At 37.0% G+C, this 21,718-nt stretch overlaps 1 protein-coding gene across 1 annotated transcript in view; it reads right to left on the reverse strand.

Moving 5' to 3' along the window:
• ZPLD1 (zona pellucida like domain containing 1) overlaps positions 1 to 9,236 on the reverse strand; it is a 509,293-nt gene extending 500,057 nt beyond the window's left edge. Inside the window, exon 1 of the mRNA XM_074332508.2 lies at positions 9,040 to 9,236. The gene's annotated coding sequence lies outside the window, so the exon portion shown is untranslated. The remainder of the gene's footprint in view (positions 1 to 9,039) is intronic.
• Positions 9,237 to 21,718: the final 12,482 nt, after the last annotated feature.

Raw genomic sequence — 21,718 nt, forward strand, 5'->3', positions numbered from 1 at the left:
AGAAAATGGAAATTCAGTTTTGAAAAGTTACCAAACTTCAACAATTTGGTAATTTCTATAGTATTTATTCTATTTTTTCCAGAATCTAACTTGTTATTCTCTAAAAATTATATATCTCTCCCTTGGACTGCATGGTTATAACTTGGCCAGTGAAGCTGTGTATCTAAAGACTAAACTGTCTTTATGATCGTGAGAAATGAATCAACTCTCTGTACTTTCATCTGTGTTCTTTTGAGATAAAGGTTTAAGATACTTACTTGATTAAATTTGCAAAAGGAAGTACTGACCTTAATGTTTATTTTCAATGGCTATCAATCATGTGGTGATTTTGATTGGTCGACAAGTAATAAATGTCATCTCTTAGCAAAACATTAATATTTTACATGGATTAGCAACAGAACTTTAAAATAAACTCAGTTACTTTCCTAACCATTTTCATTCTCACATTTAATCACGAAGAGCTCACATTCATTGATCTGGTATGTCACGTTGGGTACATGATGTAAATGAATGATATTTTAATCATCATAATAACATTATAGTGTAGTATTATTATTATTATCATTCCCGTTTTGCAAATAAATAACAGAGGATTAAGTCAAGTACCTTCTCCAAGGTCTCAGAGACAGTAATGATAGAACCAACTTCAGTCTTGTGCTAACTTAAAAGATGTGCATCTAAAGACTAGACTGTAGCACCTCACAATTCAGTTGTATATTTTCTTATATACAGTTTCTTTCTTTGGTGATCCAAGAACTCTTTTTCCTGTCTCCCTCCTCACCACAAGAGTATAAATTTCTTGAAATAAGACACCAAGCCTGGTATCCTTGGAACAGAGTCTGAAACATTGCTCATCTTCAAAAAATATGGATGTAAATGAGATAAATTAAAAACAACTTAAAAATAATACATCTTACTTCATTTTTCAACACATCTGCTTTGTTTCCATTACACTTCCTACACTCATGACTCCTCCTTTCTCATTGGTTTCAAGGGAATATCTAAGTTTGGGAATGTGAATATTATTGTGAAAATAACACTGTAAAGCAGCTTCTATAAACAAGACTGCTTACGTCAAATGTGTAAATGCATTAAAGATGAATAGAGTCTTCTCATCAACAATTACCCAGGGAAGTTTGAGGTAAGGATCCCACTCCCTTGGAGCTGACATTACTCAACAGCCTTTCACTGAGTACCTCCTATTTGCTTGACACAATTCCTGCCCTATACAAGGTCTCAGACAAGTCAGGGAGACAGACAGACAGGTGTCCTGTGATTGTAGAACAGCCAGCTAATATCAGAACAGAGGTGGGGAGGATGGCCAAACAACAGCTTGACACTTTTTTCATTATTAATGATATGTATTTCAACATAATTCCCCAATATGGGCTCATTTCCTTTTTACATCAACATGAAGATTCAAGCGAAACCACATGTGTATTTCATTTCAAAATGAAACTCATGACACAGTGAAACAGTGAGTCATCCTCAGAGGCCATAAAATTTCAATCCCAGTGGTTTAAAGATTGACTGGATCTTTTCCATCATTAAGCTGTATTGTGTACTTCTTAAACTGAACTTTTTTTCACTCATTTTAATTTAGATGATGATTGTCAATATAGCTAATCTTTGTATTATAATGATAAAACCTGCAACTCTCCACATCACTACAAAGTTTGGAACAGAGGGGAAACTATTTTTCTTGCTGACCTAGATAATGAAGGAAATTAGAAATTTGATCACAATTTTCCATGGTGACTATCCTCACAGCCTAAATCTATATTATTTATTTTAGTTTATTGTGTGTACTACAGAATTTTTGTAAGTTAACAGAAGCCTGTATCCCTTCACTTTGGAAAGTCACTCAATGCAAAAAAAAAAAAAAAAAAAAAAAAGCTAGGAAATCTGACTGGGAAGAGTGGACCCAAGTCAATAACACATTTTTGTATTCATGAGTGTTCCTGAATGTAGCTTTCTAAGCTGTAAGTGATGTCATAGCTGTTTGTTTCCCACCTTCCTCTTGAAAAACAAAAACAGAAACCCTGAGTGATTTCTCAGGGTTAGAACACAGGTCAGTGTGAACCAACCATACCCAAAAAGATCCATTAGATTTCACTGGCTTCACCCTTACACACCAAAACAAATCCGCATAACACCAAAGGAGAGGAAGACTGAAAATATATCTCAGTAATGCAGAAACAAATTCACCTTTACCTCAACTTTTAACTAATTTTCAAAAAGTTACCTTGTGTATCCCAGAGCACACCAAATCTCATATATGCTCTTATGTCATCTCAACCTCTGTACTCCTCTTCACCCGTGTTGTCACTATCTCACAGTTGTGCATATGCATTCCCACTTCAGGCCTGTCAAGCTAAGGTTATGTGAAGAATGCACAGACAAGTGAGTCAGAAATTTTAAAACCTTCGCAGAGGCCAATCCCAAGGCTGCAGATCACATGAAAACCACTTGGTGGCTTCCAATGGCACTGACACGCATCATGACAAGAAGTTTCATTAATGTAGTGTTCCCTGGGAAATCCTAATGAATCACCAACCATATAAGCAAGAAAACTGACAGCCCGTATCCAACCTCTTTATGCTATGTAATGGAGAGGTGACAATAATCTACAGAGAGGTGCTTGGATTTCAAAATTCCTGACAGCTTGATTTTGATCAAAGTCAAGATTTTTTCCTAAATATTTATCAGCTAGAAAGATGGGTGAGACGCAGAACTGTCTCCCTCTATCACCCTTGCCAATTTTAGTGCACACCCAGATCAAACCCTAGTCTTTTCTTCTTTCTTTACAATGGAGTCACATCTTACTCTGGGGTTAGGTGGGTCAGCCCATAAAGTGAAAATCCCATGTAATTTAAATTACCCTTGAAAAATCCTTGAGTTCCCCCATAGAGTTCTATGTCTTTTATCTTATCAACTCTCTAATGTTTCTCTAGGGCTTTTGATTAATTTTTCAATTCCTACACTGAGCATGTCAACAAATCTTTCACCACCCACTTACTAAGCCCCTTGAAAATCTGTTTCATATCTTTTATTGTTCAATCAATAAAATCATTCATAGAATCTTTCCATGGCATTCATAGAATGCCACAAAAGACATTGACTATTTCAGGCTTGATCGAGTCTTGTACATGAGCAAAATGGACAAATGACCATACCACAACTCATCCCGACTTTACCCCATCTTTTTTTCCCCACCTCTATATTGTCTCTGGTCCCCTTTTTCTCCTCCCTTCCTACTTTTATTTCTGCAAAGTTCAATTCAGATGAATCAATTGCTCCTAACGTGAAAATTTTCTGTATTGAGGGAATATTCTCAAGAAACACTTATAAACCCATTTGCCTGACTTTCTTCCACCATAACTATTGCTTTTTATTGTTCTCATTCATTCATTCATTCATCCATTCCACAAATATTCATTATGCATCAACAACATACCAGACACCATTCCATGCACCACATCAGGGCATACATCAGTGTTCACAATGAACAAATTCCCTGCTTTCAAGAAACTCACTTTCCCATGGAGTAGACAGTAAATAGACATGCCCCTAACAGACTGTCAGGCAGGAGTGAATGCTAAAAAGGGTACATAGGTGATCAGACAAGGCCTCTGAAGTGACATTTAAGAAAAGATCTAAGTAGGCAAGGAGACAAGCCATGTGGATATCTGGGGGAACACTGTTAAAGACAGAAGGAGCAGCAAGCACAAGTATAAAGGCCTTGAGAAGAGCATGAGATTGGAGTTTTCCGGAAGCATCCAGCATGGATGAAGCTGAAAGCTCAAAAGGAACAGTGATATTAGTCTGAGAGTTGGACAGAATCCAAAAGGACTTTCGGGTTTTATTCATGGATACCATGCAAAACCCTGAGCTGTGAATCGTGTTGAGTGGGGAGGTAGCGTGGTCTGACTGAAGCACTTTTTTAGAAGGATATCCCCAGCTGTTATGTGGAGAGTAGTTGGGAAGGGGCACATAAAATGTGGAAGCCAGAAGACTAGGGAGGCTCCTGCAACCCCTATCATTGTCTACTGTCATAAATAAGTATATTCAAGTATTTGTCTTGTCTTTCAGGAAAATTTGAGAAAAGATTTCTAGTTATACGGTTTTATTACCAAACTGTGCAACTTTCACACAACACTTCCCTCTCACTCTTTAGGTCTGACTCCCTGCCATGAAATCTGCTTTGAACCTGACCCTGAGAGCAAGGCTCTGTGGGGCACAAGCTCCCTCGGGGCCCTGGAAGCCATGTGGATTCACTGAATACTGTCCTCTTACTCATTTAGGATTCCACCTTTTCACTTTCTTTTACATGCAGAAATTCTGCCAGCTTGATCAAAAAATGTAATAGTTTGAAATAAAAAATTCAATGTTGGTTTTGAAAAAAATCAAATGATAAGTTTCTACCAATAAAATAATGTATATTTAACATGGACAGTAAATTTACTTCTGAAGCACTGAATGTGTGTACACAATAATTCTCAAATAACTGAAGAAAAATTACCTTTGAAAATTCACCTTCTTGAAAGGCCTTCAGAAAAATTTTGACTAATTTCCTAATTTTTCAAAATCTGGATTTTTTTTACCATAGCACATACAAACACACACAAAAAAAATTCTCCTGCATATTCTCATTATAAGGAAGATGAGGAAGCAGATCTGCTTCTCTTGAAGAAAAATGATTTGGTAAGCAGGTATGCTTTTATAACAAAGGACCCATTATTTCAGATTTGTGAAAACTAATTCAATATTTTGTTTTAATTTCTTTGTTAAACACCAGTATATAAAATTTTTAGTGACATGAGAAATCTGTGAATGTAACAAATTGAGCTTTCAATCCATAAGAAGTAATTTTTTAACATTACTTTAGACTTATTTAGAATTATATAGTAAGTTTTTAAATTAAAAAAGACACCCGATATAATATAAAATCTAAAATATAGTGAAATTATCATCACTAAACTTCCCATTTCCCATAAACGTACATTTGTGTATGCATATATACACACATATATACACATGTAGGCATACATTTATAAAATTTTTATCAAGTTTGCCTGGGATATTTTTGTTTACACCTCTGGCAAACCTAACTATCATCTAGCTCCCCACAATGCCATTGAACCCCTATTCTAATCACTGAGTACTGCTCAACTGTCTGAGTCTATCTATTGTCTGCTAGAGTCATGCCAAGGACAGAAGACTTAATTCTTTAGGCAGTGTGGATCCATTGAAGATTTCAGATAATAGAAATCATATAACTTTTCAATATTCATTTATTCAAATATTTATTGTACACTAACCATGCAACATACACCGTGCTGTGCAATGGAGATACAACCACAAATAAAACGTAGTCTGTGCTCTTACAAACCCTTGTATAGTTGGTAGGAAAGTTGTTGGTTGGGAGACAAGTCTGAGGGCAAAAAGGCAGTAGCAGCCATTTGTAATAGTCTAAGCAAAAAAAAGTAAAGCTAAAGGAACCTCAAGGGACAGGTCGTCAGACATAAAAGTAACTGGACTCTGTCAGCCATTTTACTCTCAGATTTCCTGTCCTTACTAAATGTCAGTTAATTCCCTCCAGAATTTTCCCTATGGATATTTACAACACTTCAGAACTCTGTAGATGATCCAAGTTCAGAGAACTATATCAGAGTACCCTGCTTTATTTGTCTATAAATAAGTAGAATAAATATTTCCAATGAGTTTAGTCAAGGATTTGAGTACCTGTGTGTTACGGTAACAAAGAGACGAAACACATCCAGAAAACGTAGAAAACATAAAGTTCTGTTTTGTAAAGCAATGAGGATAAAAATACAAAAGTCCTTATTAAATAAACACTATTCATCACTCTCAGTAAAGTGCTACAATACTTTCCAGTACTTGAATGGGAAAAGAAAAGGCTAAAGTTTTGGCACAACCTGAAATCTGGCAGTCATGATGTTTATCTAGCCTATAAGGCTGCCTTTCTCCTAGGATCGCCTCAAAAGAAAATGTAGACTGTCTCACGTCAAGGGGAAGAAGCCCTGAAGTGCTATTTGGTTTGCTTTTCAGAAGCAAATGAACAGAATAGGGTTAGGCTAGAAACACCAAGTTTCCCCAGATTATTGTTTAGCCACAGAAAAGAGAAAATCTAGTTGTGATGAATGAGCCCATCAGTAGGGAGTAATCATCTTCTTCTAAGTGTTTCTTCCAAGTGAAAAGCCTAGACACATTTCATTCTTTAAAATGGTTGTTACTGCTCAGTCTGGCAGCTAGTTTGCAAAGGTCCTAACCCAAATACAAATCAAAGTGAAGGCAGTGGTTACTGTAGAGTGGTTATTGGATATATTTCTATATCCAACCAAATAATTCTGACTTCTTGATCTTTGCAGATACGTGGCTGTCAATAGAAAAATGGTAATAGAGTGAGAAAAATAAGCTCTCAACCTCCTGTTTGTAGGCATTATTGTTTCAGTTATCCATCTGCACAACATACTTCCCCAAAATATACTGAGGCATAAAACAACAAACATGCTATTATATTTCTCCACTTCTGGTGGTCAGGAATTTTAACAGAACACAGACTTTCTGCTCAGTGATGACTGGGGCTTCAGCTTTGATTATTCCAAAGGCTCTGAGGTGACTCAAAAGGTATGGCTGGATAGCAGGGACAGGAGAATCCCCTTCCCACATGGTTTCTTTAACCCCATGTCTGGCATTTGGCCTGAGGTGGGTGAAGGACAAGCTCAGCTGGGGATGTTGAGCAGAGGGCCTACATGTGGCCTCTCTAGCTTGGTAGTCTCAAGGTAGTCAGAGTTTTACCTGATGGTTCAGGGTTCAAAGGACAAGTATGCCAGTGAACAAGGAAGAAGCTGCACAGCCTTTTGTAATCCAGCCTCAGAGATCACCTAGTATCATTTCTGGTGTGCTCTATTGGTTGAAGCAGTCACATGCCCACCAAGATTAAATGGAGGAGACATAGACCCCACCTCCTGATGGAAGGAGTGTCCCAAAAGTTTCAGCCATGTTATTAAACTCAGTTACCTTCCACATAAGATGCCATCAATAGAAAGGGAATTTGTGTTATTTAGGAGCACAGGGGAAATGGGGAATAGGGAAAGGCCTCATTAGGTACATGTGAGGTGACATGAGAAGACAGTCCTCATAAGACTAATCTCACTGGAACACAGTCAGGAATACTCAAGATCTAATTTCCGTGTAGCTTTGTTAGTTGAAACAGGGCTTTTTAACGTGCATTCTTCAAGACCTCCCGAAGGGCTATGTAGCCCCTTTGACTCATGGTGTTCCTGATGTGATTCCAGATCACATCACTGTCAACACCATGGGGCTACCATGATTTTGTTCTGGCCAGTCATTACACATCAGGTCAGAAATAAAGAACCAGTACATTACCACAGCTGAAGAGTCATCACTGTGTGAATGTACGGGGGCAATTTTACCCCTGCCCTGGATACCTATCCTGATCTTCTGGGTATGGAGGAGTCAGGGATTTCTGTAACCATTAGCCCCAACCGAAGCCATCTCCCAGCTGTTCAGTGTCACTCCCAGTGGGCGCAAGGAGCAGCAGGGAAGGAAGGAGATGAGCAGTGTAGCGGGCCAGGCGTGGATTAGCAAAATATTGTCACTAATTATATAATTATGCAATTGTTATGAAATAAACTCTAAGGCATAAAACTTATGTTATGAAATAAACTCTAAGGCATAAAACTTAATTAGAGATAGAATGTTACTTCATAGTGACAAAAGGTACATTATATGAAAGAAATAATTTTAAATTTTAAGCAACTTTTGACCCAGCCTCAAAATATTTAAGAAAAAGTTAGCAGAAGAAAGCGATACGTGCAATATCATATAGGGATAGTTTAACAAATCTCTTTGTATTTGATAGATCAAGAATACAAAAAAATCAGCAAGACTATAGACATTTAATTATATAATTAAAAAGATTAATTAAGATTTAAGGTATATATAGAACAATGCACCCCCAACTGCAGAATACACTTTCTTTTCAAACACACTTGAAACACTTATAAAGATTGACCCACACTGATGCTTAAAGCAAGTTTTGAAAAATACTGAAAAAATATTTTCAAAAAATACTGGTTTCATTCAAAGCATAGTCTCTAACCATACCACAATGTTGTTAAACTTGACAACACGAACAGAAAGATAACTAGAAAAAGTCTCATATCTTTGGAAAATCAATAAACTTCTAAATAGTTCATAGGTCAAAGAAAAAATTAAACTGGAAAATAGAAAAACGTATAACTAAATAATAAAAGTACCACAAACAAAACTTGGGAAAACAGAGCTAAAGCAGAAATTAGAGGGAAATTGGTAGTTTTACAAAGCTGTATTTAATATCAGAAATTTAAAAAGGAAATGGGCCGAGGAACTGAATAGACATTTTTCCGAAGAAGACATTCAAATGGCTAACAGGTACATGAAAAGGTGCTGAATATCACTAATCATCAGAAAAACACAAATTAAAACCACAATGAGCTATCACATCACACCTGTGTTAGCTCACAAACTGGCCCTGTACACAGAGAGCAAGGAGAGATCAGAGGAAGATGCTGGCTACTCCAGATTGATGAAAGGCAGGTTTAATAAGCAAGGGAACTTACATACGACGCTTGTCTTGGGCACATACAAGTTCAGTACAGTTGACCCTTGAACAACAGTGGTTTGAACTACACGGATCCACTAGTAGGTGGATTTGTTTTTCAATAAATACCATCTGCCCTTCATATCCACAGCTTTCCCATCAACAGATTCAACCAACCTCTATTAAAAACAGTATTTTGGCAATCCCAACCACAGATTCCCAACTGCAGATCCAAAACAGTATCTTCCATATACTGGTTGAATCCGCAAATGTGAAGAGCCAACTGTAGAGTCAAAAGTTATACAAGGATTTTCAATTGCACAGGGGTTGGTGCCCCTAACCACAACAAGGATCAAGTATAGATCTCTGCACCTACCCCCCAAAATCTTAAGGTTATATAGAGGCCTTACCTGGGTTCAGTCACATATACCATCCAGATGGTCTCAACAAAATCTTGCTCTCTCAAGGCTGAGTCTTTGAAAACAGCTCCCACTGTGGGACTGGTGGTCAGAACGTACATTCCAAGGACAGGGGAGAGGGTGTGGAGCCTCCAGCTGGGAGGTCAACCAGGGGTCACATCTTTTTGATCACCTCCTCCAACAACCAGTTAGAATGGCTGTTATCAAGAAAACAAGAGATAACAAGTGTTGGCAAGAATGTGAAGAAAGGAAACTTGTGCATAGCTGGTGGAAATGTAAATTGGTACAGCCACTACAAAAAATACTATGGAGGTACCTCAAAAAACTAAAAATACAACTACCATGCGGACCTAGAGAATATTATGCTATGTGAAATAAATTAGACAGAGAAAGACAAATACCATATGATCTCACTTATATGTGATATCTAGAGAACAGAATAAACGAGCAAACTAAACAGAAATAGACTCAGAGATATAGAGAAAAAACTCATGGTTGCTATATGGGAGGGGAGTGGAAATGGGGGAGAAGGTGAAGGGATTAGAAAGTACACATTAGTAGTCACAATGTTGCCACGGGAATCTGAAAGACAGTTTGGGGAATATAATCAATATTCTTGTAAAGATTTTGTAGTGTGTCAGATAGGCACTTGTCTTATTAGGGAGACCACTTCATGGATTGTGTAGATGCCTGACCACTGTACTGCACACCTGAAACTGAAGCTAAATAACATTGAATGTCAACTATAATTAAATATATATACATATATATATAATCATGGGCTGTAGAGTACAGCATAGGGAATGGACTTAATGAAATTCTAACAGCTGTATACGATGTCAGAGGAGTAGCAGATTGGGGGATGGGAGTTGTCACTTTATAAGGGGTGTAAATGTCTAACTATTACATTGTTTTGTACACCTGAAACTAACAACAACAAAAAATACAACTACTATATGATCCAGCAATCTCACTTCTGGGTGTATCCAAAGGAAATGAAAACAAAATATCAAAAAGATACCTGCACTCTCATGTTCATTGCAGCATTATTCACAGTAACCAATATATGAAAACAACTTAAGTGTCTGTCAACAGATGAATGAATAAAGAAGTTGTGATAATATACAATGGAATATTATTTAGCCATAAAAAAAGAAAGAAATCCTGCTATTTTGAAACAACATGGATGGACCCTGAGAGTATTACACTTAGTTAGGTAAGCTAAACAGAGAAAGACAAATATTGTATGATATCACTTATACGTACAATATAAAAAAGCCAAATTCATAGAAACAGAGAGTAGAAGGTGGTTACCAGGGGCTGAGGAATGGGGAGTTGGAGAGGTGTTGTTAAAGGGTATAGATTTGCAATTAGAAAATTAATAAGTTCTAGAGATCTAATGCACAGCATAGTGACTAATTCAAAAATACTGTATTATATACTTCCAATTTGCTAAGAGACTAGTTCTTAAATGTTCTCACCACAAAAAAGGAATGGTAATTATGTGAAGTAATGGAGGTGCTAGCTAAAGCTACAGTGGTAATCATATTGCAATATGTAAATGTATCGAACCAACATGTTCTCTACCTTAAACTTACACAATGTTATATGTCAATTATATCTCTATTTTTAAAAAGAAACTAAAAAAGGAAAAATACGCTTGAAAATTTAAGTGAAATAGGAAAATTTTAGAAATATATCACTTATAAAAACGATTCAAGAAGAACTTGGTTCCAGTCAAGATGGAGGAGTAGATAAACACTGTGCTCACCTTCTCTCATAACCACATCAAAATTACAATTAAACTATAAAACAACCATCACTGAGAATTGCCTAAAATCTTGCTGAACCAAATCCATACAACTAAAGGACATATAGAAGAAGCCATCTTTAGACTGGTTGGAGGGACAAAGACAAAGAATGGGCTGGTCCCACACCCACATGTTACCATCAAAAAAATGAAAGGGATATCAGTTGTGGAGGTACCCCCTCTCCACAGGAGAAAGTGGTTCCAGCCCCACCCCAGCCCAAGGTTCAAGTGCAAGGGAGAGAAGTCCCCATAATTTCTGGTTGTGAAAACCAGCAGAGATTGTAACTGAGTGAGACGGAGACTGGAATCACAGTCACTCCTCTTAAAGGGACCATGCAAGGACTTACTCTGAGCTCCAGTGCTGGGGCAGCAGCTGGAAAAGCAGCAGGGACATAGGGTGGGGAACTGAGTTGTCTGGCTTGGGACTGGGGCTGCAGGGACAGCTTTCTCCTGGATAGAGGAACTGGTGGAGACCATTCTTTCTTTGTTGAGCCCTCCCCCTTCCCAGCATGCATAGTTAGGCAGCCACCATATCTAAGTCTCTGTCATTAACCCCTTTTTGGTGATTTGAGACCCCGCCTCACCCAACTTTTGGGCACACGCAAGCTGCTTCCAGTGGCTTTTGCATACAAACCGCCTGCCTTAACTCACGCTACAGACTTTCCTAGGGTCTCTCAAAGGTTCCCAGAGCCCAGACAAGCAGCATCTGACTTGAGTGTGTCCTGTACCTCTGGCTGAGCAGCTCTAAGTATGGCACTAGTGGCAGCCAGCCTTGGTTTCCAGCTTGGCTTCTCAGGGCACTTCCAAGCATGGCACAGGTAGCAGCCATCTCCGGATTTCTTTGTAGCTCCTGTGGGGTGGCCCTGGGTGGGGCACAGGCTGCGGCTGAACTTGACCTACAGCAGATCCCCTCCAAGGTGGTCCTGGGGCTGGTGCCCCAAGTGGCCAGCTTCAATATGAACTGGAGCATCACCCAGCCATCCGCAAGAATGACACACCCAAGGGCCAGATTGAGCAGGCACCAGAGCCCTTCAAGCAGAGGCAGATCCTGCTCTGTAAGGTCAGCCCCTGCATCACAACTCCTCCAATGTAGTCATGGTCAGTCCTCACAATCAATGAGCCCAAGGGTCAGTCCCTCCCACTGATGTGCAAATAGCAACCAAGGTTCAACTACACGAGGAGAGCACAAACAACCCACACAAGGGACACACCTGGAGTGTGTGGCTCAAGTGACCAGGGAGAGTGCACCACTGAGCCCCACAGCGCACCTACTATATAAGGCCACTCTACTAAAATGAGAGAACATACCAGCACTATGTAATAAATAGAAATAAACCCAGAGATGCAGCCAAAATGGGGAGACAAAGAAACATGTCCCAAATAAAAAAACAGAACAAAGCTCCAGAAAAAGAACAAAATGGAGACAAGCTAATCTACCAGACACAGATTTCCAAACACTGGTTATAAGGACACTCAATGATCTCAGGAAGAACTTCAACAAAGAGATAGGAACATAAAAATGGAGATAAAAAACATGAAAAAGAACCAGTCAGAAATAAAGAATACAAAAACAGAAATGGAGAAAACAGAGGGCGCCAAAAAAATGTATACGCATTTTAATGAAGGAAAAAACTGTATTCAAATTGTAATACTTAATATATACCAATAATACAAGATAAATGCAAGTCGTCTGTATGCATTTTTTTGAACCCTCAATACATTACAGGGAATCAATAGTAGGTTAGATGAAGCAGGGGATCGAACCAATGATGTAGAAGATAAGGCAGCAGAAAACACCATATCAGAGCAGAAAAAAGAAAAAAGAATCCAAAAAATTGAGGAGAGTTTAAGGGGCCTCTGGGACAACATCAAGCATAGCAATATTTGCATTACAGGGGTACCAGAAGGAGAAGAGAGAGAGCTAGAAGAACTAATGACAGAAAATTTCCTTAACATGGTGAAGGAAATTAGATATACAAGCCCAGAAAGCACTGAGAGTCCCAAACAAGATGAACCCAAAGAGGTCAACACCAAGACACATCATAATTAAAATGCCAAAGGTTAAAGACAAGGAGAGAATCTTAAAAGCAACAAGAGCAAAGCAGTTAGTTACCTACAAGGAAGCCTTCTTAAGACTATCCGCTGATTTCTCAACAGAAACTTTGCCGGCCAGAAGGGGTTGGTAAGAAATATTCAAAGTGATAAAAAGTAAGAACCTATAACGAAGATTACTCTATCCAGCAAAGCTATCATTTAAAATAGGTGAACAGATAAAGAGCTTCCCAGACAAGACAAAGCTAAAGGAGTTCATCACCACCAAACCATTATTACAAGGAATCTTAGAGGATCTTCTTTAAGAAGAAAAAAAAAAAAAAATACGAATAATGAAATGGCAATAACTACACACCTATCAAAAATTACTTTCAATGTAAATGGACTAAATGCTCCAATCAAAAGATATGGGGGATGAATGGATAAAAAACAAGACCCTTACATATGCGTATGCTGCCTACAAGAGATGCACTTCAGATCAAAAGACACACACAGACTGAAAGTAAAGGGATAGAAAAAGGTATTCCATGAAAATGGAACAAACAAAAGCTGGGGTAGCAATAGACTTTAAAAGAAAGACTATAACAAGAGACAAAGAAGGACCGACCTAGTAATCCCACTTCTGGGTATTTATCTGAACAAACCCAAAATGCTACTTCGAGGGGAACTGCTCATCCATATGTTCATTGCAGCATTCTCTACAATAGCCAAGATATGAAGGCAACTTGGGTGTCCCTGAATGGATAAAAAAGAGGTGGTACATATATACAATGGAATATTACTCGGCCGTAAAAAAGAATGAAATCTTGTCACCTATGACAACATGGATGGACCTAGAGGGTATTGTGCTGAATGTAGTAAGTCAGATGGTGAAAGACAAATGTCATATGATTTCACTTATCAGTGGAATCTAAAGAATAAAATGAACAAATGAAACAGAAACGAACTCATAGATACAGAGAACATTTTGATGGTTGCCAGATGGGATGGGGGTTGGAGTAGGTGAAAAGGAGAAGGGATTAAGAAGCCCAAATTGGTTGTTACACAGTAGTCAAGGGGATGTAGACTATAGCATAAGGAATATAGTCAATAATATTGTAATCACTATGTATGGTATCAGATGAATACTAGATCTATTGGCATGATAGATGGGAGGGACGTTAGGGAGAGGGTGAAAAAAGTGAAGGGATTAAGAAATACAAATTGGTAGTTACAAAATAGTCATGGGATGTAAAGTACAGGGAATACAATCAATAATATGGTAATAATTATGTATAGTGCCAGGTGGGTATTAGTCAGGGGGATCACTTCCTAAATTATACAAATGTCTAACCACTATGCTATACACTTGAAACTAATATAAAATAATATTGAATGTCAACTCTAATCGAAAGGTTTTTAAAGGGGGGAAGATCAATAATATTGTGATAGCATGGTACAGTGTCAGATGGTTGCTGGGCTTATCGTGGTGATCACTTCTTTAGCATAAGGAATAAAATCAATAATGTGGTAATAACTATGTATAGTGCCAGGTGGGTACTGTTGAATAACTATGATGTATACCTGAAATTAATATAACATTGTATGTTAGCTATATTTTAATAAAAATCTTTTTTTAAAAAAAGTAGGAAACTTTAATAGCTTTATAACCATTAAAGGTACTAAATCAGCAGTTTGATCACTTATGTTGGCTTCTGTGAGATATTGTCCTTCACATGGTGCAAGAATATATTTGGCTATTGAATGCATACAAATAGATTTTTTAAATATAATTTAATTCCAATTTAACACAAACTATTCCAGAGTACAGAAGAGGGGGGAAAATACTGCTCAACTCAGTTTATGAGCTTTGTGTAAGCCTGATTCCAAAAACTGACCAAAGTAATATAAAAAAATAAAAATAAAAACTATAGGCCAGTCTCAATCGTGGACATAGATGCTAAAAACCAAACAAAATAGTAGCTAGCCAATTTACCCCAGGGGTGTTCTAATGTACGGGAATGTTCTATTTCTTGACCTGGATGGTGGGTACATTGGGTTTTTTGAAGTATTATCATTTAAACTGAACAAATACATATTTGTTTAAATGCATTTTGTACATTCTTTTGTTTACAGGATAGATTTAATTATAAAAAATCGTGCTAGTAATCCCTAGGAACACTGGACACAGTCACTCTTTCCCATGAAACTCATCTGCTGTTCATCGGAACCTCTCAAAATTCTGCACTTGGTGCTACACGAACTGTGTACACACACTAGGCAGCGACAGCAGCAGCACCACCACCACATGGGAGCTGGTTAAAAATGAAAATCTAGGCCCCACGCCAAACCTACTGAATTAGAAAGTTCTGGAGGTGGGACTCAGGAAGCTGGGTTTTACTAGCAAGTCCTCCAGGTTATTCAGAGGCTCACTCTGGTTGGAGAAGCACTGCTCTACATAGCAACCACAATCAATAGAGGGCTTAGAAGCAAGAAGTGAGACTTAAGCCCAAGGGAATTTGAGCCTGAGGACACTTGGTGTCCAAAACTACACCCATTGCCTTGCTTGTAGCACACATTGCACCATGCTGGATTTTCCTTCTTTGAGGGACCAGCCTCACCTGGACCAGTCTCATTTCACAGTAAGAATGATGACCATTCTTCAATGACTCACACCTGAATTCACATCTGTGTCCATTATAGGGCCATTGTTCTTTAATTATATAACAAGTTTCCTCCTCCACACTGGTCACTGTGAAGCCATTCAGAGTAAACTTGCTGCTCTAGCTCTGAGTGAAGGGAAAATATGTTCATTCTGAATTATCTAGGAACAAGGACTCTCCTTAATTCGCAGACTAATCATCCATTTGTGGGAATATCCAAAATGTCTTCTTCTTCCGGCCCCTTCTCATTTATTCTCTTCACTGTTTCCCAGAACCTTTGCATACACCGGAGAAACAACAGAAAGTCACTTTCAAGTAAGTTCCTCAGGAGCCCTGCAAATGATTCACTGGGAATGGAGATGAGACAACTGTCCAAAATAATACATATATTAACTATGGATTAAAAGGCTCATTTTTATAGATGAATAAAATAAACCTTAAGAAATGTAAAGAGCCACTAGTGGTAGAATCAGAATAAACTTTATTCTAATTTTCTATTTTTATCAGAGGTATATTTTCACATAATTTGAATATATGTAGCCATTTTACAAGGCCTAATATAAAAATAGTAGGCTCCTCCCAGAGGCACCATCTTTCCTTTCCCTCACAGCATTCTTTCGGAATCTATCATTATATCACTAAATAACATGCGTATATCGTAATTTTCTCGATTTTTCAGTTTTAGTAATTATCTATTGATTTTCTACCAGGGAAGATGAAACTTAGCTTTCTTGAACCTATCCCTGAACCACAAACACACACTTTTCCCATAACCACCTGTGTCCCCTCATTTGCTCAGTAGAGTTGTATTGAAATTTTGGTTAGATCAACATTCAGTGTTTACATTTTTGTGACTATGTAAATGTCATTGCAGTTGAGACATGTAGTCTACTATGATTATTTTCCTTTCCTGTACAAGTTTTTCTTGGTGGGGGGTTGGGAAGAGACACAGAATAGTTAATAACTGCTGCTTTTTTTATTTGTCCCTACGCTTGGTTTTCTATTTACTTATCACCAACCAATCTCACACTCTGCCAAATGTCTAAAACCACCATCAATATATTATGAAATACATGTGTCAGTCTACTAATTTTATCATCTTGAGAAAATCTCTTCCAGAACCTTCTAATTTGCTTGATTCTGGACATTAATGTCTAGCTATTGTCCTAGGATCTCTGTTCATTCATTCTAAAGAGTCCTTTCTGTTCTCTTATATTAAATCCCCTGTTTCTTATTTTCCATGACTTTCTCTTTTTCAGTCTGTTTCTCTTTTTGATGAATCATATCCAGCAACATATCTCTGAGAAAGAGCTCATGGAAGATAAAATTCTTCAGACATTGAGTATCTGTTTTGTTTTGTTTTGTTTTCTATCCTTACATTAGCTTACGAATTTGGCTGAGAGTAGAATTCTAAGTTAGGAATCATCTTTCTTCAAAAATGTGGACATCCTGTTCTGATTTTTTCTGTACTATAGGTGACTTGTTTGTTTGTTTAATTTATTTCTGGAAGCTTATAGAACTTCATTTCCTCAGAATTGTGAAATTACAAAATGACAAAATAATGTGCCTTGGAGTAAGTCTATTTTTAATCCATTCAGCTGGGCAATCTATGGACCCTTACAACCTGGAAATGCTAGACTTTAGTTTTAAAATTTTTTTTTAACTATTTGGGTAATGATTTCCTCCTTTCTCTATGATTCCTTTTCTTTCTCTCCTTTTGGAATTCCTATTATAAATGTATTGGACCTCATGATCTAGTCCTTTTAATATATTTTCTTTCCTATTTTCTGCCTCTTCCTTCTTACTCAGCTTTCTTGGAGATTCCTCAATTTTTTCTTCCCACTATTCTGTTGAGCTTTTCATTTCTATTATATTTTTAATTTCTAATACTTACCAATTGTTCTTTTTTAAAGCAGCCTGTTCTTACTTCATGAATGTAATATCTTATCTCTCTGAGAACACTAATGATGATTTTTTTAAAAGTAGTCTTTCCCCTGAAAAATCTTCTTTTCTTCCAGGTTGCTTTTTTCCTGTGTGATTGTTGTGATCTCTATGTTTCATGGTGAAATCTTAGCTCAGCTAGCTGGTGACCTTGCTTGCCTACTCATATTTAAAAGTAGGGCCCTAAAAGAGCTGATTGGAAGTTCTGAGCTATGGTTGGGGTTTGACTACTACCAGCTTCACTGTACCTGTTGACCTAGCTGGGCCATTTCCATGGAGACCCCCCTCTCCATATATCATTACCATTTCTTTCTTCTTGGTCTGATAGATTTTCTACAGAAGGATCTTCCAGTCTCCTATCTAGAAAATACATTTCTGCCTTCAACATTTTGGGAACTAAGCATAGAAGAGGGTGGGGTGGAAGGATGTCTCAGTATTCAGAATATAAATTTACATAATTCCTATGTTTTCAGTATTATACTCCCACCCTCTACTGTGTCTGACAAATCCTAATGCAGGGGTATTCCGTTTTACATTCTTCAGTGAGAAATTTTCCTCAGCCTTTCTTTGGGGTAGGGTGGAGGTAAATAACAATTGTGAGTCTGTGAATTGGAGGAGGGGATCTAACTGCTTTTTAAACAGACATTAAATCAATACTATCTTTTTTAGCACTACCCCTCTTCTTTTTTATTATTTTTTTTAAATTTATTGGGGTTACAATTGTTAGTAAAATTACATAGATTTCAGGTGTACAATTCTGTATTACATCATCTATAAATCCCATTGTGTGTTCACCACCCAGAGTCAGTTCTGCTTCCATCACCATATATTTGATCTCCCTTACCCTCCCTCTTCTTCTAGAAGTACTTGTGTGCCAATTCCTCAAACTTTTATGTATTCTGTGGTGTAAATCATGTTATTTTTCAGCTTCCTACTGCTGGCATAGGATTCAGCTTCCTCAATTGACCCAAATTGTGTCAATGTTGTCTCCTCTCTCATTTTCTTTATTGCTTTAATTTTATACCTTTCTCCAAAAAACAAATCCATTTTTTGTCATTTTATGAGGTGTTTGGAGAAAGTAAATGTGTGTGCTCAATACACCATTTTAATCCAAAAGTCACAATAATAAAATTCATCAAAACTCCATGCAAATAGTAAGACAGAATTTCAATGATTACCTAGAAAAAGTAATCAACATTTAAAAAATCAAAGAAAAGACAAAGTAATTAATACAACCACTTTAAAAAACTGTTGGTTGGTAATATCTATAAGTGAATATACCCCAAATCTGAAATTTTCCACTTCTAGTACATATTCAATAGAAATACAGAGGGTGCCAAAAACATGTATACACATTTTAAGAAAGGAAAACTGTATTAAAATTGTAATACTCAATACACACCAATAACAAAAGATGAATACAAATCACGTTTGACTTCTGCAATTACAAGAGGTGCTCAAAGTGGTTACCATCAGCATCCAGACACTTCTGATTATGGCGAACTACTGCTTGAGAAACGTTGACCAAAGTGTCCACTTGTATACATATTTTTGGCACCCCCGGTATGTATATATGTTCACCAAAAGCCATATACAAAAATGTCCATAGCAGCACTAGTATTATTAGCCAAAATCAACCCTAACATCTATCAACAGTAACATGTATGATAAATTGTGGTATATTCATGGAATATGCACAGTAGACAAAATGGAATACTATAAAATGAAAATGAGCAAGTTACTGCTATACTTAAGAGCACATTTATAATACTGAGTGAAAGAAGGCATACACTAAAGAGTACATATTATAAAATTCTACTTCTATCAAGTTTAAAACTATTGTATAATAGTAGAAGTCATAACAGCATCTACCTCTGAAAGAGAGAGTAATGACTGGAAGAGGCTATGAAGGAGGTTTCTGGGGAGCTGGTAATTTCTTGATCTGAAAGGTGGTTCTATATGTTCCCTCTGTATAAATTAATCAATTATGCACTTATTATTTGGCCATTTTTCTATGTTATACTTCAATTTAAAAGTTCCTTCAGAGAACTGACTCTGGGTGATGAACACACAATGGGATTTATAGATGATGTAATACAGAATTGTACACCTGAAATCTATGTAATTTTACTAACAATTGTCACCCCAATAAATTTAACAATAAAAAAATTAAAAATTAAAAAAAAAGTTCCTTCAAAAATATTTACCTTTACAAAACAAGAAAGAAAGAAAGAAAGAAAGAAAGAAAGAAAGAAAGAAAGAAAGAAAGAAAGAAAGAAAGAAAAAGAGAGAAGAAAGAAGGAAGGAAAGGAAAGGAAAGGAAAGGAAAGGAAAGGAAAGGAAAGGAAAGGAAAGGAAAGGAAAGAAAAAATTAAACCACTAAAGTAGATTCATTCGGTACCAAGCTTTCTGATTTAAGCAGTTTCTTAGGTCAAATGACAGCTTTGCCACTATTAGACTGGTTAAAACATTATTTAAATTCTTCTATAAAATTAAGATACAGTCATTCATTCATTCAGCAAAAATGTATTGACTGCTTACTATTACAGGCACTTGGGATAAGCAAAACATACTCAAATCCTTTCCCTCATAGAGCCAATATTCTAATGGAGAAGGGGGAAAAAATGTCTGCTCTACCTACCTCACCGAATTTCTGTGAATCTTGAGAAAGATAATGGTAAGAACCTACTACTCAAAATATGGTTTGTGAACCAGCAATATTAGCACCACCTGTGAATTTATTAGAAAGGCGAATTCAGGCCCCACCCTAGCCCTACTGAATAAGTATCCACATTTTAACAAGATCGCCAGGTAATTTATATGCACATAAAAGTTTGAGAAGCACTGCTATACTACTTCGTGAATCACAAGATGCTGTTAAATGTAGGTTATTATTATTATTAGTCATGCTCATCAGGAAATCGCCACAATCCTGCTTTGTAGATACATACATTCCTATTCCAGCAAATGAGGAATGTAAGGGTGAGAAAGCACATGTTTACTCTCATCTTAAAAGCTGCTCTATTTCCAGGATATATTGTTTTAACATGTTTTCTTTCTGTTTGTTCTTTAAGTCAGCCTCAATTCTCCAAGTCAAAAGACTCCTGCATCAAAAGCCCCACTCTGAAAATGATACTGAGGAACTTTATGACTGAGTGTTTCAATTGGTTCAACACCATTTCCTGGTCATTCAACAGTGAGCCCAGGAAGAGTAGTTTGATTACGTAATCAAATGCTGAACACTACAGACTTCAGATTATGGTGTTTTATTGGTATTTTGGTATGTCGCAGATTTGTTATGTGTGTTTCATCTGTCTGGGGGAGGCAGGGAAACCTTTTCCTGCAGGCTGTTTGGTGAGTCTCTAATCAGACCTGTTACAAGGCTTTTATGGAAGTAAGAGCCCAGGAAACTGCTGTCTGGTAGGAGAGATGTTGTTCTGAGAATAGGCACTAACCAGGCCTTCAGCAAATGTGTTATTAGAGAAAAAATACTTTGTCAAGTTGTTCCTATAGTAATATTACTTAAAACTTAATGTGCATACAAATCACCCAGAAATCATATTACAATGCAGTTGGAATTCACTAGGTCTTGGTCTAAAACTTCTTCATTTCTAGTATATTCCCAGTTGATTCTGATGCTACTGGTTCCCAGACCACACTTTCACATAGCAAGATCCTATCCTACAGGAACTCAAAAGTAACCAAACAGTAGTTTTGAACCACTAGGATCCCCCAACATACACAACAGGGACTTCTAATTAAAAAAACAAACAAAAGAAAAACCTGGTTCTTTAGGAATTTAGAAATCAAAAGATCCATATTAAAATTATAAATGTAGTTTTAATATTTAACTATAACTGTTTATACAAAAACTAAAAGTACATTAAAATGTTAAGATTTGTGGGGGGTTTTTCTTGTTTCTGCTTTCTAAATTTTCTAAAATAAACATTGTTTAATTTTGTAATATAAAAACAATAAATACTAGTTTTTAAAATGTATATTTTTACAAATTATCCTGAACTCATGCTAAACACTCTGAATACTGGGTAAAAAGTTCTTGACTTTTATATAAATATCACAGAGGATAAACATATATTCAGGTTCTCTCTGCTTCTCCTCTCCATCTTCCCACCATCGTGCAACTCTGAGAGCTGCAATGAACGAGATGCAAATTTGGAGTTCATTGCAAAGATCGAGTTGCAATGAACTCCAAATGGATCCAACA

This window comes from Rhinolophus sinicus, chromosome 17 (genome assembly GCF_057876585.1).
Source record: "Rhinolophus sinicus isolate RSI-liver-muscle chromosome 17, RSI-T2T, whole genome shotgun sequence".
Classification (NCBI taxonomy): domain Eukaryota; kingdom Metazoa; phylum Chordata; class Mammalia; order Chiroptera; family Rhinolophidae; genus Rhinolophus; species Rhinolophus sinicus.